The following is a 16,099-nucleotide window of genomic DNA, read 5'->3' on the forward strand; positions in this document are numbered from 1 at the left end:
TTGTTAGGACTATTTTGATACAGTTCTTTGCCTACATGATATAGATTATGGTGGGGCTAGCTGTATATCATGGAGACATGAGATCGCTATCCTTCTTCCCTTCCTTTCTTTCTTATACAAACTGATTTTTTTTTGTTTAAGTTTATTTATTTGTTTTGAGAAAGTGTGGGAGGGGCAGAGAGGGAGAGAAAGAAAGAGAGAGAGAGAGAGAGAGAGAGAGAGAGAGAGAATCTCAAGCAGGCTCCACACTCACATTGCAGGCTTGAACTCATGAACCAATGTTCACTCACCATAAGTGAGATTCATGACCTGAGACAAAACCAAGAGTTGGACTCTTAGCCAATGGAGCCCTCCAGGCACCCCTACAAACTGATTTCTAAATGTTGAGCACATTCTGGGACTAGATCTATAAAATAGCCTTCACAATTTTACTGGAACTACCTAGTGACCATTTCAAGATATCTCTTTAAGATGGGCCAGCACAAATAATAAGAAATCTACCGGGGCGCCTGGGTGGCTCAGTCGGTTGAGTGTCCGACTTCGGCTCAGGTCATGATCTCACATCTCGTGAGTCCGAGCCCCGCGTCAGGCTCTGTGCTGACAGCTGGGAGCCTGGAGCCTGCTTCAGATTCTGTGTCTCTCTCTCTCTCTCTCTGCCCCAACCCACTCGCATTCTCTCTCTCTCAAAAATAAATAAACATTAAAAAAATAATAAGAAATCTACCAATTCCATGTCTGACTCATGTTTGGGAGCTCAGTGGACAGCATGTGCATTTTGTAAATTCTCTTATACTGTTATTTTGGTTGACCTTGTTAGGAAATGCCAGGGCAAAAAATAATTAGTGCTTTATAATCGCCATACAAAAAGACCCAGAATCCTTTAATTTCACGTTTACTGTGATGACAAGCCTTCATTTCTGCCCCAACAGCTTATTCCCATCTGCAATTCAGGACGGAGAGCTAATAGCTAAGATGATTGTCTTCTTGGATTTGTAATCTCGGGATAAACTATAGTTCTTAGAAATGAATGAGTAAGTTCATGTTTATCCAAAGTTCAAACATCTGGAGAGCTCACATTAACAGAGCATATTTCTAAAAGTGCTGGTCAGTGACGAATGGCTTTCATAATTGTCCCCCAATGTCTGGAATAATCCTGAGGTGCTGTCTGGATTACCAGAGAGGGATTCCTTTTTGTTGGATCTTAGTATTTGATTTATTTTATTTGATTTCCTAATTTGCTGAGAACTGATAGAGTACGGTTTATTAAACCTTAGCCAGAATACTTGATTAGCAGGGGCTCTGAATTTCTAGTCATTTTGTATGAATGGGAACAATGGGAAAGAAAATTCTGCCATATTCCTTGTCTGGCAGAGGCCACAGAGGTGGTGAGAGAGAAAGTCCCTTCTTTTAAGTAAAGGTGTATCCTGTGAAAATGGGAAAGGAGGGGTCTTGCCTACATGGCCTAACCACCTGAGCTCAACCATGAGAGAAAATAATACCCACAAAAGCGTTCATTTTTTAAAAGTTGACTTATTTTGAGAGAGACAGAGACAGTGTGAGTGGGGGAGTGGCAGAGACAGACAGACAGAGAGAGAGAGAGAGAGAGAGAGAGAGAGAATCCCAAGTAGAATCCCACTGATAGTGCAGAGCCCGATGTGTGGCTCAAACTTGTGAACCAAGAGATCAAGACCTGAGCCGAAACCAAGGGTCTGATGCTTAACTGACTGAGCCACCCAGGCGCCCTAAAAGGGTTCATTTCTAACACCAGATTGCTGCTTGTGTCACAAAGGCAAAGGCTAGTAAAGCTGTTTCTCTGGTCTAATTCCCCAGGGAAAGCCAGGTGGTGGTCCTGTCTCTGAGGGAGGCCCTGCCCCACCTGCCTGCTGGTTAGGCTGGGACACGCCTCACTGTTAATCCTACGCAGAGCCCTCTCTTCTGTTAGTTGTTATTTTTCTTCCTCACCTCTGGACATTTCGGCATATTCACTCGAAACATCATCACAGGAGAACTCGACTTTGACAGAAACCTCTCTGAAATTATTTTTTTTTCCTGTTCTGGCTTGCACTTGAATAATTCTCCATCAACAGCACGTCTGATTGAGTTGGCATCACAAACCCTTTTGTATGCTATTTTTTTTCTTCAAGAAATATTAAAGTCTGAATAAAATTGGAAGAGCTGCCTGGTAATGATCTCATTATATATAAATACAGAAGTGCTCGCAGGGGAGATAATGACTCCAAGATGCAGGTATGCGGCGAATGCCTATTATCTTTCAAGGAGTGGGCCCGCATTCAACCCTCCTCTACAGCCCCCCACACGTCCCTTTCAGCTTAAGCTTCAAGTTGCAGAAAACGAATGGCTGATTGAAGCTGGGAATAGGGTTTTTTCTTTCCCCCTTCATGACATATGTTAGGAGATGAAAGGAACCTGGGCTGTGTGTTTACTCTTCATTTGGGACTTTCACATGTTCTGATTGATCGGAAAGACAAAAAGGCAGAAGGAGAGACATTTGGTGCTGGCTGAACACCATATCCATTCTCAATGTGAAGTTTCCTTGTTTGGTGAGGATAATTGTGATGAGGCAGTTCTGGGTATAGACGCCACTAAAAGATTTTTAAAAATAACATGCTCGCCACCCAGTTTGAGTTCTTATATAGCAGAAGAACAAACACAGATGGTGGCAGTAGGGGTGGGGGCTGGGGTGGGAAATGCCCTTCTAAAGTGGGAGTTTACTAGTTATTAGCCCTAGTATATCTTTTCTGGATGCCAAGGCATAAGCAGATGAGCTTAGCACATCACAGAGGACCACATATAGGGTTTGATTCCCAATATGAGCTAAGCAACCCTGGAAAAAGTTTATTCCCTGTGATTAGCATCAAAAAAAGAAACTGGGTAGGAGAGAGGGTAGGCTTCATGGCTCTATCTGTCCCTGTTAGGTTTTAAAGGAGCGTTTATCTGAAGGGGGATGGCCATCTGCCATCTTGGAACAGAGAGATGATGTGCAGGACTACTTCTTGACCATTTCTAATGTCTAGGGTTATAAGGCTTACTTTTTTCTTCTGGTGTCCACATTAGGCATGATCGAAATACAAAGTAACATCATAAGCATAATTCTTTGGCAAAAGGATGGTATGAACAGCAAAAATATTTTGCCCCTGGTTAAGTCTTTCATACAATGTAGGTGGTATGGTGTTGAGCAATGACAATAAATTCCTGTTGACTGAGAGTGAGTTACGGCCATAAAATCTAAAGAAGGAAGGGTTAGTTACACTAGACAGAGGCCTATGTGGCCTGAGGGGGGAACCCTGGAATCACACGGGACCATTCCTATTGTGGGGAGAGTTAGGACAACCATCGTTGGCCACTGATGGATCCATAATACACATGCTGTTTGATACAGTGCTAAGGTTTTCCCTAGTTTGTTTGTTTATTTATATAGTCCTTCACTCATTCACTTATTCATTCATTCTGGGTACAGTACACTTTATTGATGGTGCATGACAAGGTAGGGGTCCCCAAACCCCTCCCCTTCTTCAGGCGGTCTGAGATGGAAACTGTGGAGGTTGGGAGATTCCCAGTGTGTTGGGGGATGAGTTGGGGCAAGGGCTCACCAGCAACTGAGGGCCTTTCTCTTCCTCCTGCTGTCTCTGGGGCTCTTATTCCTTGGGAGACATGGGGATCATAATGTCCACCACCTGGTTGCTGTAGCCAAATTCACTGTCTTACCCTGAAATGAACTTGATAGCATGGTCATTGAAAGCAATACCAGCCCCAGCATGGAAGGTGGAAGAGTGGGTGTCACTGTTAAAGTTGCAGGAGACAAACTGGTCCTCAGTGTAGCCCAGGATGTCCTTGAGGGGATCCTCTGATGCCTACTTGATGTAGGCATCTGACCTTATTGATGTCATAGTATTTGGCAGCTTTCTCAAGGTGGCAGGTCAGATCCATGACTGACATGTCAGGGGTGGGGACAAAGACATCCATGCCAGTGAGCTTCCCATTCAGCTCAGGGATGACCTTGCCTACAGCCTTGGCAGTGCCGGGAGAAGCAGGGGTGATGTTCTGGGTAGCCCTTCAGCTATTCATGGTCTTCTGAGTGGTGGTGATGGCATGGACCATCGTCATGAGTCCCTCCATGATGCCAAAGTTGTCATGGGTGACGTTGGCCAGAGGGGCCAAGCAGTTGGTGGTGCAGGAGTCATTGCTAACAATCTTGAGGGAGTTGTCATACTTCTCATGGTTCACGCCCATCACAAGCATGGAGGGATCAGCAGAAGGGTAGAGATGATGACCCTCTTGGCCCCATTCTTCAAGTGAGCCCCAGTCTTCTCCATGGTGGTGAAGACCCCGGTGGACTCTGCAACGGACTCAGCACCAGCATCACCCCATTTGATGCTGGCAGGATTTCGCTTCCTGGAACATGGAGGTGGATTTCCCATTGATAACAAATTTTCTGTTCTCAGCCTTGACTGTGCCATGGAATTTGCCATAACTGGGATCAGAGTGGAACATATAGACAATGCAGCTGAGGTCAGTGAAGGGGCCACTGATGGTGACAATATCCACTTTACCAGAATTAAAAGCAGGCCTGGTGACCAGGCACCCGATAGAGCAAATCTGTTTGCTCTGAACTTCACCATCATGTCTCAGGGACGTGGCTGGCACTGCACCAGAAGATGTGGCTGTCTGTCAAACGGGGAGGAGCAGAGAGCCCCTAGTTTATTATGCATTGAAATGTGTAATGCCTTGGCCCCGAGTAACGAGTCTTTCTCCCCTACCAGTGCTGTAAGCACCCTTTGGGCTCTGACTTCCTTGCATGATGGCAATAGAATTTGAATTGAATTGTTTGTAGATATTGAGTGTTGGAACCCCACCTTCTTGTATTTTTCCTCGTATTTTGCCTGTGGAGCAGTCTAAGAGAACTCCCCAGTTTAGTAATTATATGTCCTCTGAATACCAAGTTATATTTCAGAATGCCTCCATCTTTATGGTAATGATAAATCATCATCATCATCATCATCATCATCTACTTCTCTTGTTTTAATGTTTATTTGTTTATTTAATTTTATTTTTTAAATTTATATCCAAATTAGCATATAGTGCAACAATGATTTCAGGAGTAGATTCCTTAATGCCCCTTACCCATTTAGCCCATCCCCCATCCCACGCCCCCTCCAGTAACCCTCAGTTTGTTTTCCATATTTATGAGTCTCTTATGCTTTGTCCCAATCCCTGTTTTTATATTATTTTTGTTTCCCTTCCCTTATGTTCATCTGTTTTGTCTCTTAAAATCCTCATATGAGTGAAGTCATATGATATTTGCCTTTATCTGACTAATTTCACTTAGCAAAATACCCTCCAGTTCCATCCAAGTAGTTGCAAATGGCAAGATTTCATTCTTTTTGATTGCTGAGCTATACTCCATTGTATAATATACCACCTTTTCTTTATCCATTCATCCACCCATGGACATCTGGGCTCTTTCCGTAGTTTGGCTATTGTTGATAGTGCTGCTATAAACATGGGGGTGCATGTGTCCCTTCAAAACAGCGCACCTGTATCCTGTGGATAAATGCCTAGTAGTGCAATCGCTGGGTCGTAGGGTAGTTCTATTTCTAGTTTTTTGAGGAACTTCCATACTGTTTTCCAGAGTGGCTGCACCAGTTTGCATTCCCACCAACAATGCAAAAGAGATCCTCTTTCTCCGCATCCTCACCAACATCTGTTGTTGCCTGAGTTGTTCATGTTAGCCATTCTGATAGGTGTAAGGTGGTATCTCATTGTGGTTTTGATTTGTATTTCCCTGATGGTGAGTGAAGTTGAGCATTTTTTCATGTGTCTGTTCGCCATCTGGATGTCTCCTTTGGAGAAGTGTCTATTCATGTCTTTTGCCCATTTCTTCACTGGATTATTTGATTTTTCGTGTTGAGTTTGATAAGTTGTTTATAGATTTTGGATACTAAACCTTTATCTGATATGTTGTTTGCAAATATCTTCTCCCATTCTGTCGGTTACCTTTTAGTTTTGCTGATTGTTTCCTTCGTTGTGCAGAAGTTTTTATTTTGATGAGGTCCCAGTAGTTCATGTTTGCTTTTGTTTCCCTTGCCTCTGGAGACGTGTTGAGTAAGAAGTTGCTGTGCCAAGGTCAGAGAGGTTTTTTCCTACTTTCTCCTCAAGGATTTTGATGGCTTCCTCTCTCACATTTAGGTCTTTCATCCATTTTGAGTTTATTTTTGTGTATGGTGTAAGAAAGTGGTCCAGGTTCATTCTTCTGCATGTCGCTGTCCACTTTTCCCAGTCCATTTCTGGGTTCTCTATGCTGTTCCATTGATCTGAGTGTCTGTTTTTGTGCCAGCCATACTGTCTTGATGATTACAGCTTTGTAGTATAGCTTGAAGTCTGGGATTGCGATGTCTCTTGCTTTGGTTATCTTTTTCAAGATTGCTTCGGCTATTTGGGGTCTTTTCTGGTTCTATACAAATTTTAGGATTATTTGTTCTAGCTCTGTGAAGAATGCTGATGTTATTTTGATAGGGAATGTTTATTTATTTTCCACAGAGAGAGAGAGAGAGAGAGAGAGAGCATGAGAGCAAGTGGAGAAGGAGCAGAGAGAGAGAGGGAGAAAGAGAATCCCATCAGGCTCTGCCCTGTCAGCACAGAGCCCGAGGTGATCCTGCAAACTGTGAGATCATGACCTGAGCTGAAACCAAGAGTCAGACACTCAACCAACAGAGCCACTCAGGTGCTGCCCCACACCCCACTTAAAAAAATTCTTTTTAAATATATTTTAATTTTAGAGAGAGAGAGAGAGAAAGAGAGAGAGTGCCCATGTGTGCACATGTGTGTGTGAGCACAGGAGGGGCAGAGAGAGAGAGAGAGAGAGAGAGAGAGAGAGAGAGAATCTTAAGCAGGCTCCATGCTCAGTCCAGAGCCTGACGTGTGGCTAGATCCCACAACACTGGGATCATGACGTAAGCCAAAATCAAGAGTTGGATGTTCAACTGAATGAGTCACCCAGGCAACCCCTAAGCTTCTTTTTAAAAACTAAATGATTGGACCACTTCAGAAGTTCACAAATTTTTAAAATGAAGGGCCAAATAGTAAATATTTTAGGCCTTTTGGGCCCTATTGTTTTTTTCTTGACTATTCAACTCTGCTGTTGTAGCACGAAAGCAGCCATAGACAATGTGTAACAAATAAGCATGTCGTGTTCAGATGTAATGTTATTTACACCAACGCCTGCAAATAAAAATCGGGTGGGCTGGATTTAGCCCACTGCTGAGCCCTGGACTAGCTGATGGCTATACACCCTGTCTGCTAAGAAAGTGCTATGGTTTCTTCACATTCTACATTGATTTCAGCCTCGGAGTGTGGAGACATTTCTTTGGCTTTTCCTTTCTTCAGGAGGAGTATATAAAAAATGGCAATAGAAGTGCTCCTGGAGAGGCACCAGGAGGGATTCCCAGCAATGTTCTGATTGAAATCGCAATGGGAGGAAGCCATTAAAAAAGGTGGGGAGAAAGGTCCCATCAATCAGAGATGGGTACTGCTGTTTTAGTTGGAGATCTGGCTATTAGCTCAGCAGGAAGACAGAGAAGACAAGATGAGGAAGCCAGGAAACATGGCTTTCCCAGAGGCAGAATGCTAAAAAATTATCTTTAGAACAAAATTTTTTATGTAGTTCCTTGTACGAGTCTTAGAATCCAAGGCATATTCAGGAATGATATTTTGTTTTGAGAAATAATCTAACATTGCAATCTAACAATCTGACACAATCTAACAATTACAACAGTCTAACACATTCTAAAAATATATTTGATTTTTGTTGAATATATATATATGTGTATATATATACCCATCCATTTGAAAATCATCCCATTTATTATTTCCATATAATTAAATAACTGAATTTATCCAAGACATTAAAATGAACGTCTAATCATAGGACACTTCCTGTTGCAATTAACAGAAATACCTTACACAAATTGACTTAAAAAAGGGAAAATATTGGCTTGGAATACAGGACAATCAGAGGAATCTGAGCTTCCTCTGGGAGCAGGGTCTAATTCAGAATTTCAAATGAGGTCATTAGTTTTTTATCTCTTTCATTTCTGCCTTCTTCTGTGTATCAGCTCATTTTAAGGCCGGGTAATAGGATGCTAACCCAAGACTCACCTTATGTTATCAAACACAGAAAAGGGGCAAGACTTCTGTTTTTTCAAAAGTTGTAGCATAGTCTCCTCATGTCTCCTTAGTCCTAACTGGGTTATGTGCCCATTCTCAAACACATTTCTGTGGCCTCAGACATTTGGCGCTCACAACATGGCTAGATTGGTAGAGGTGAGATCCTCAAAGGATAGTTGTATTGCATTTATTAGAAAGAAGTGGATAATACGTAAATGCTTATGTATTTATTTTATTTTGGGGGGGGTGGTTGAGAGAGAGGGAGAGAGAGGATCCCAAGCAGGCTTTGCTCTGTCAGCATAGAGCCTGGTGTGTGGCTCTATCTCATGAACCATGAGATCATGACCTGAGCTGAAACCAAGAGTCAGGCCCCTAATAGATTGAGGCACCTAGGTAGCCCCACACTTTATAATTTTTAGAACACTTTTTATGGAAATGGTTTCATTTGATTTTATAGCAGTTTGGTGGGAGTGTGTTTGCCAGCTATTATTATTTCCATTTTCAGGTGAGAACACGAGGGCTCAAATCACATGACTTGCTCAAATCCACATAGTTGGTGAAAAAAATTATATTAATTAACTTTTGTATCCTAGTGATGTGATGTCTGACCATTACACAACGGAACTATGACCTCAACCATTTTGGACTAGGTACCTATTAATGACATCTAAAATTAAATTAGCATTTTGGGCAAAGCACAATGGCTTATACGATTTTATGGCAAAGTAAGAGCCTCACTGAGTTTTCACCTGATTGTTGGTAAAGTGTAATGTACCTATAATGGCCTTTTCAACTTAACTACAAGGTTATACTTATTCCTGTGGTATCTTTTTTTTTCCTGTGATACCTTGTATTACATTTTTGCCTTTGGTTTAGCCTGGCAAGAACTTTTGAGACATGTGGAATCCAAAATATTAGCTACCTGTTCCAGCTTTGCACCATCTTCAAGTTTAACAATATGCCCTTCTATATAGTCTTTTAAGTAATTGCCAAAAAGGTGGAATAATAAGATCTATGTAATATTGGTTAATTACTGATTTTAATCTGGAATGAGATCTCTCGTGATATATCGCACAATTCTACCTTTGGCTTTGTTCGATATTTTTGTAAGTGATCTGGATGGAGGCTAGACTGATAGATTAAAAATGTGAATCACTTCACAGATGGAATGTGTCTTCTCATTTGACCTCTTGTCTTATGTTTCTAATATGAGCAAAGTTTTGATTGAGAACATCACCTTTTGAAATGAAAAGCTAAATTATTGGCCTGGAGTCAATGGTAACTACGATTCTGTGAGACTCCCATGTCATTTATCCTGGATTGAGTCAGAAATATTGTGGCCACTCAGCTAACGTTAAATTCCTGCAATGAAGGTAAGAAGATAATCACAATGGTGATCAAGCATCACATTCTGTGAAAATTTGGTAACAAAGAAAGTAGACAATACATATTCCCTCAGTGACTTAATTTTCTTTTTCAGATTAGAAAATTGAAATTTGAGAACTCAACTGTAAGCGAAACAAGGATTGGGCCAGAAATATTATCTAGGACTAAAGCTTCTCAGGCAGGAGGGTGGTGATGGGTAGGTGTCAGAATCATTTGGTGATGGGAATGGCAGTGAGGCTTTAACATAGACATGCTCCCATCATTTAGCTTTGATTTGGGATTGGCTCAAGAAGCTTTAAAGGAGGATGAGTGGTTTTCATGAATACTAGAATCAATTATTATTACAGTTGAAGCAAAACTGAGAAACATCACTGTACAACTTAATTTCTCTAAAAAGACTCCTTTAGAATTGGTTTTAGCCCTGGGCAGGGAGGCAGGCTTCTTCCTTTTTTTATCTTTATTATTTTTTTTATAAAAAATTTTTTAATGTTATTTTATTTTTGAGAGAGAGAGAGACACAGAGTGCGAGTGGGGGAGGGGGCAGAGAGAGAGAGAGACAGAGAGACAGAGAGACAGAGAACAGAATCTGAAGCAGGCTCCAGGCTCTGAGCTGTTGGCACAGAGCCTGATGTGGGGCTCGAACGCATGGACAGTGAGGTCATGGCCTGACCCAAAGTCAAATGCTTAACCAACTGAGCCACCCAGGCACCCCCGCCCCCGCTTTTTAAAAAAAATATTTATTTACTTTTGAGAGAGACAGCATGAGAGGGGGAGGCACGGGGGGGGGGGTGGGCAGAGGATCTGAAGTGGGGTCTGTGCTGACATCAGCGAGCCTAAGTTGAGCGAGGCTCAAACTCGTGAACCGTGAGATCGTGACCTGAGCTGAAGTCAGATGCTCAACTGACTGAGCCACCCAGGCGCCCCCAGGCCTCTTTAGCCCCCTCTGGGAAGGCGTGGAGAGGGGTTGCTTTCTCCCTGAGGACCAGTCTTGCTGCAAAAGCCTTTGTAGCCACTTTCTGTCCCAGGTGACCATCTTCTCCCCATGATGACCCGAGCACAGCTGTTCCTGGCTCTGTCTTACTTCCGTCTCTGCCCCGCTCCCGCACCCCTAGGTCTTACAAAAGCGTCACCATTACTTAGGTATTTCGTAGAGAAATTTTGCTTTCAAACTAATGAATAGGTTTCAAAGAAATGAATGAAAGCCATTCTTTTCTTCTCTTTCCTCATTAAGTGATTTGCTGTACGTCTGGAAAATACTGTTTATATTCAAAGGGAGAAATATTTAGACAGCAAACTACCTTCACCTTTTCCTAACTGCCCTTGGAAAACAAGAAAACAGCAGCTTGTTCTCCTCTTGTTGTGCTGTGACCTGCCCCTCCTCTCCCGGTGCTCCCCCTCAGCCCCCCTTCTTCATAACACCCCTCCTTAGCTACAAGAACAGGTTATCAAGGTGATAATAAGTGAGAAAATGTTCCAGCCTTGTTTTAAGCCTCAGCCACATTGCACCGCTTAAAAGAGGTTAAATGCTTGTATGAACCTGTGTTTTCCATCCCCCGCCCTGGCCATGCAGCCCTAAGCCAGACTGATCCGGCCTCGTCTTGCCCCCTCGTCACAAGAGACTCCGTGGTGCAGGATGATTGAGGTGGCCTCAGCCTCCCTAGCAGCTGCTGACTTGCACTTGGAAATGCAATCCTCTCAAGGTAATTCCTCAGCTTATAAAAAACTTCTAGCAATGAATTCCGAGTTTGATGCCTCCCACTTGAAGCAGGATAATGGCTGGCTCACTGACTTCCACAGACACCAGGCTCAGGATGCGTGGGGAGCCTGGTATTGTAGGAAGTAACTTTATATAAGTAGGACTTCTGTGGTCTCATCAGGAGATGTCTAGCTATTTCTAGAACATCACTCTCACTCTTCTTTCTCTTCTGAGATCTTCCAGATTGCAAATGATTTGGGGCCTGTCTGGGCCCCTCCTAGGCTGCAGGTGGCTTGACTTCGTACATCGGAGAGAGCAAAACTGTGCTTCTGTCTTCTCTTGGGTGGAGTAGCTCTCATTGCTTAGAGTGGCACTTTGGGACGAAGGTCGGAAACCAAACTGTGAAAAAAGAAGCGGAGTTACCATTTTATTCGGTAACCCTGTAACCTCCTACAAGCTGGTGTGGAGATGTGTGTCATTGGCAAAAGCAGATGTGACTCCAGCCTGGGAGAAATTTCTCTCAACGCAGGAAGGTGGTTCAGAGATTATGAAATAACCAGTTGCCTTTAAGATCCTTTGGGTCATTATTCTCTAGCAGTAAGAATTTCCCCTTCTGTCCCTTCATCACCCCTAAAGCTCCTGTCCCCGATAGCAGGCGGTCTCAGGCTGTGGTTGGAGAGGCTGCTGTGACAGTCCTCTGCCTCCTCACAGGGATGGCTCTGTTGTGGGAGGATGTGAACGTCCTTGTTGTCTCCTAAAGCCTCAGCTCTGTGTTTCGGGATGTGTTTTGGCAAGTACAAAATCCAATAGTCATTGAACCCTTGATAATCTTTTATGCCCTGTAGAAGTATGTTTTTATTCATCCGTTTCTTCAGGAGGTAAGAAATAAAGCTGTTTCATTCTAGGCATAAATTAGCATTTATAACAATGCAGTGCAAAAAATGTAATTTAAATAGAACTGATTAGAATTTTGATAGGGCACCTAGGAACCTCTAAACAAATGCTGATCTGGTAATGAGTGGAACAAGTCATTTATTTTAGTGGTTCAGCTATCTGTTCAATGATTGGGTCACAGTTTTCCAAACATATACGGTGACTGTTCATTAATTATTCACTTCCCGCTCGGTAATTGTCCAATTTAACTACAAACTGTGAGCTTATAGGCAAAGCCACAGAAGACAGCAGAGGGAAAAAGTAACAACCTAGATAAAAGTATATTTTCTTTTTGTAATAACATTCACTAATTCAAGGACTCAGAGAGAGGTGAGCTATTGTTAGACTTTGGCCTTGGTCTTGTCTTTGTGCAAAGGACTTAATTGCTCACCATTTGTTAAGCAGGGACATTTAAGCTCCAGAGTGAGGAGCTTTGCAAATGAGGCTGTATGAGTTGGCATTCAGCCTGTCTTTGCAGGTATAGTCCCATCTTTGGGTCAGTGTGCAACGTGTCGTAAGTAGGGACAGATAAGCTTCAGAACGCTATCAATTGAATCCCACGTTCCATCAGGTGCATCATCCTGGAAGATGTTCTGAGTTAATCTGAGGGTTCGTTTGCAAGATTTTCTTCCTTTCAGATTTTGCAGGTTTTCTTTTATTAAGAAGATGCAAATGTTTCCCTCTTATTTCCTAAGGTAGTTCAACCTACATCCAGGAAGTTCGTGATAAGGCTGCTCCCCTAGCATATATTAAATGTGATGTTCTGTTTCACTTATTGATTATCTTCATTGGTAATTAAATTTAGTTTATTAGCCCTGTTATCTCAATGATATTAGTGGGATGTCACTTTCAAGAATGCAGATTAGAAATTAAGTCCTAAGAAAGGTAATAAATTAAACATTCCCCCCGCCTCAAGATGAAACATTGTTTTAAAGGAAGAATCATCAATTTATTGTAGTTTTTTTTTTTTTTCTGAGAGAGAGAGAGAATGAGTGAGGGGCAGAGAGAGAGAGAGAGAGAGAGAGAGAGAATGTCAAGCAGGCTTCAAGCTCAGTGCAGAGCCTGATGTGGGGCTTGATCCCATGATCCTGGGATTAATTATCCCCTGAACTGAAATCAAGAGTTGGGTGCACAACCAACTGAGCCACCCAGGTGCTCCCCATGACTCTTTTTTAAGTAAAGCCAACAAGAATTAGATATACTATTAGAGATTGGGGATATTGTTTTCTACAGTGATGATTTTGGTTCTAATGAATGATGCTACTTAGAAATATGCTAAGAGAATTCACTACCTTGAAACAAGCAAATGGTGAATGGATAAGATATTGTGTTTGGAGTAATTTATTTTCTCTATGTTAACTTTTGAGCAGTTAACTAGATTATTTCCCTAATGTGGACATGACTCTGCTCACACTAAAACAATTAATTGGACAGTTGTTCTAGGGTAAGCATTTACTCTTTTATTTTTTTCTTCTCCTCTGTTTCCGCACATGCCTGGCTCTCTCTATGAGAGCGATTTCAACAGTGTAATGTCTATGCGAAGATTGTAAGCTCTCAAAAATCATAGCAAGGAACTATCGCTGCACATTTATTCTCAGCAGATCTCCACATATCTTTGGATTTTTATGTTGTGCTTACTTTACAATCACTGAATTCCATGTTATAATGTCTCCATTATTTTGGTGGGCACATTAGAACTGATTGTCTCTCTCAGCAGCCTCAGCTGCCTCCTGCGAGGCCTCCACAGCTTACCTTATCATAATATTGAAAAGCAATTTCTCTGGACTGCTGTGAACCAATGCCAGAAATCCAAAATGCTGCCACAGTCATTAAGTGATTTCCAATTAGTTAATTGGTTTCACAGGCTGCTTCTTTCTAAACTGCACCTTAAATGAAAAGCAGAACCATCCATTTTTGAAAGAGGAAAAATCCTGGGGCCTTTGGGTTTAAAAGTCCCGACGCAGAGCGTACTTTGGAAGAAACTTGACTAAAAATATCAGTCCTGCAGAACGGAAATATTATTATTGTTACAGAAACAAACGGAGACTCTCTCTTGGCTGTCCCAAATAGTCTAGGGTTGATTTTGCCCACTCTAATGTTGAATGAAAAGAAGTTAGGTAGATGATCACAGAGTACAGAATGTGGAGAATTTCTAGCTCAACCCTGATTCTTCCCTAGGGAGGCTTCCTGGGACTCTGTGTTGGGTGCTCCGGGGCTGTGTCTGCTTAGCTGTTCTGGGCCGCCATCTTAAACGTCACTGAGCAGGAGGGTAAAGCCACTGAGACTGGTTAAGAAGCTGCTTTGTGGAAGGGCAATTGCAGGTGTTATGTACATGGACTGGCAGAAGGAACAGGATGAAGGAAGGTGAGAAGTTGGTCTAGGACATCTCTAGTCAACATGTGTGTTGTTAGTGGTGGAGGCTGTAAACATGAGTTTGGGGCAATAACTGATTTACACAATAGGATAAATATTTACCATAGGGTAAGTAGGGTAATAATTACCCAATAAGTCATCTATTTTCTCTGATAGAGAAACTTTGGCTTTAATAGTAGATAGAATGCATACAAAATGAATGCAAATTTTCCTCTCTATTAGACAGAGATGCAATCAATCAACTAAGCAGCAGCAGCAGAGTGTAGCAGTTAAATGCATGGACCCTGGAGACAAGCTGTCAGGGTGGAAATCCTGACAGTCACTGTCCGTTGTGTGACTTTGGGCAAGTTTCTGGACCTCTCTGTGCTTCAGTCTCCTGGGAAATGGGGGAGAGGAATGATACCAGCCTCACAGGGTTGTAATGAAGAGTAAATAGGTGGTTAAAATTCACAAGTCCCTTAGAACCAGGCTTGATACATAGTTTGTTAGATAAGCCAAATTTTATAACAATTCACGTATTAAAAGATTCACCTTTTGGTCTCTCTGTTGACAAAACCCTTTAATCGTATGGTTAATGGCCCCATGAGAACCAATACTCAAAGGAAGGCAACTGATAGGATGCTGTCTACCTGGTCAGTCAGTCAGTCCACCTGTCAGTTAACTATGTTTCCTGCCATGAGCTCTTTAAGATAACTTCCTTCCCCCAAACATAGCTCTTTTTATTAAAAAGCAATGTTTATGTTGGAGAAATAGAGAAGTAGATTAAATTGGAAGGGTAGAGGAGGCGGTGATTGGAACACTGGGTCAGAGAGAGACAAAGAAATTGTGTGTGTGTGTGTGTGTGTGTGTGTGTGTGTGAGAGAGAGAGAGAGAGAGAGAGACAGAGAGACAGAGAGACAGAGAGAAACGAAGAGAGAGAGATAGGGAGAGACACAGGAAGACAGAGAAACAGTGGAACACATAGAGAGACAAATATAGAGACAGAGATCAGTCAGGTAGCAACAGAAAATTTTTGGTGAGAGTGGGAGAATATGCATGGAAAAGTCAGCACATTGCTGAAAAGGAAATCAGAGGCAAGAAGGGAATAAGGGAGGCAAAGAAGGGACCAGAGGACAGAAAACCCCGACTGGCTCTCGTGTCTTCCTGTCTGCTTTAGAAGCAGTTGGTTCGTCATTTCAGCAGCCTGGAGCCCTTTAGTAATGACTTTATGGATTAAAATTTTAAACCAAATTAGATGTATTTACAAAACAGCACCCACGCTGAATTGATAACAAGCTGCCAAAGTTGGGCTCACAATTATCCCGGAGCTCTGGGTTGTACTGTTCTGGTAGATGGTCTTGGTGTTTGTCTACGTGGGTATCACTGCAGCCACTCTTTCTCCTGCGTCATTTCCCCTACTGCCTAAGGATAGTGCTTTTAAGTGACATGCTGGTGGGCATAAGCAATGCATTTACAGGCACATATTTCCCGGTCTTGATAGTAACTCTGTTAGAAATTTGTCTGCTTTTTTGGGGGTGTGTTTAAAAT

The 16,099-nt window shown here is 42.3% G+C and overlaps 1 pseudogene; it reads right to left on the reverse strand.

Moving 5' to 3' along the window:
* Window positions 1-3,656: 3,656 nt before the first annotated feature.
* Window positions 3,657-4,640, reverse strand: LOC122216988 (annotated as a pseudogene).
* Window positions 4,641-16,099: the final 11,459 nt, after the last annotated feature.

The sequence above is a fragment of the Panthera leo genome, chromosome B1 (genome assembly GCF_018350215.1).
Source record: "Panthera leo isolate Ple1 chromosome B1, P.leo_Ple1_pat1.1, whole genome shotgun sequence".
NCBI classification, from domain to species: domain Eukaryota; kingdom Metazoa; phylum Chordata; class Mammalia; order Carnivora; family Felidae; genus Panthera; species Panthera leo.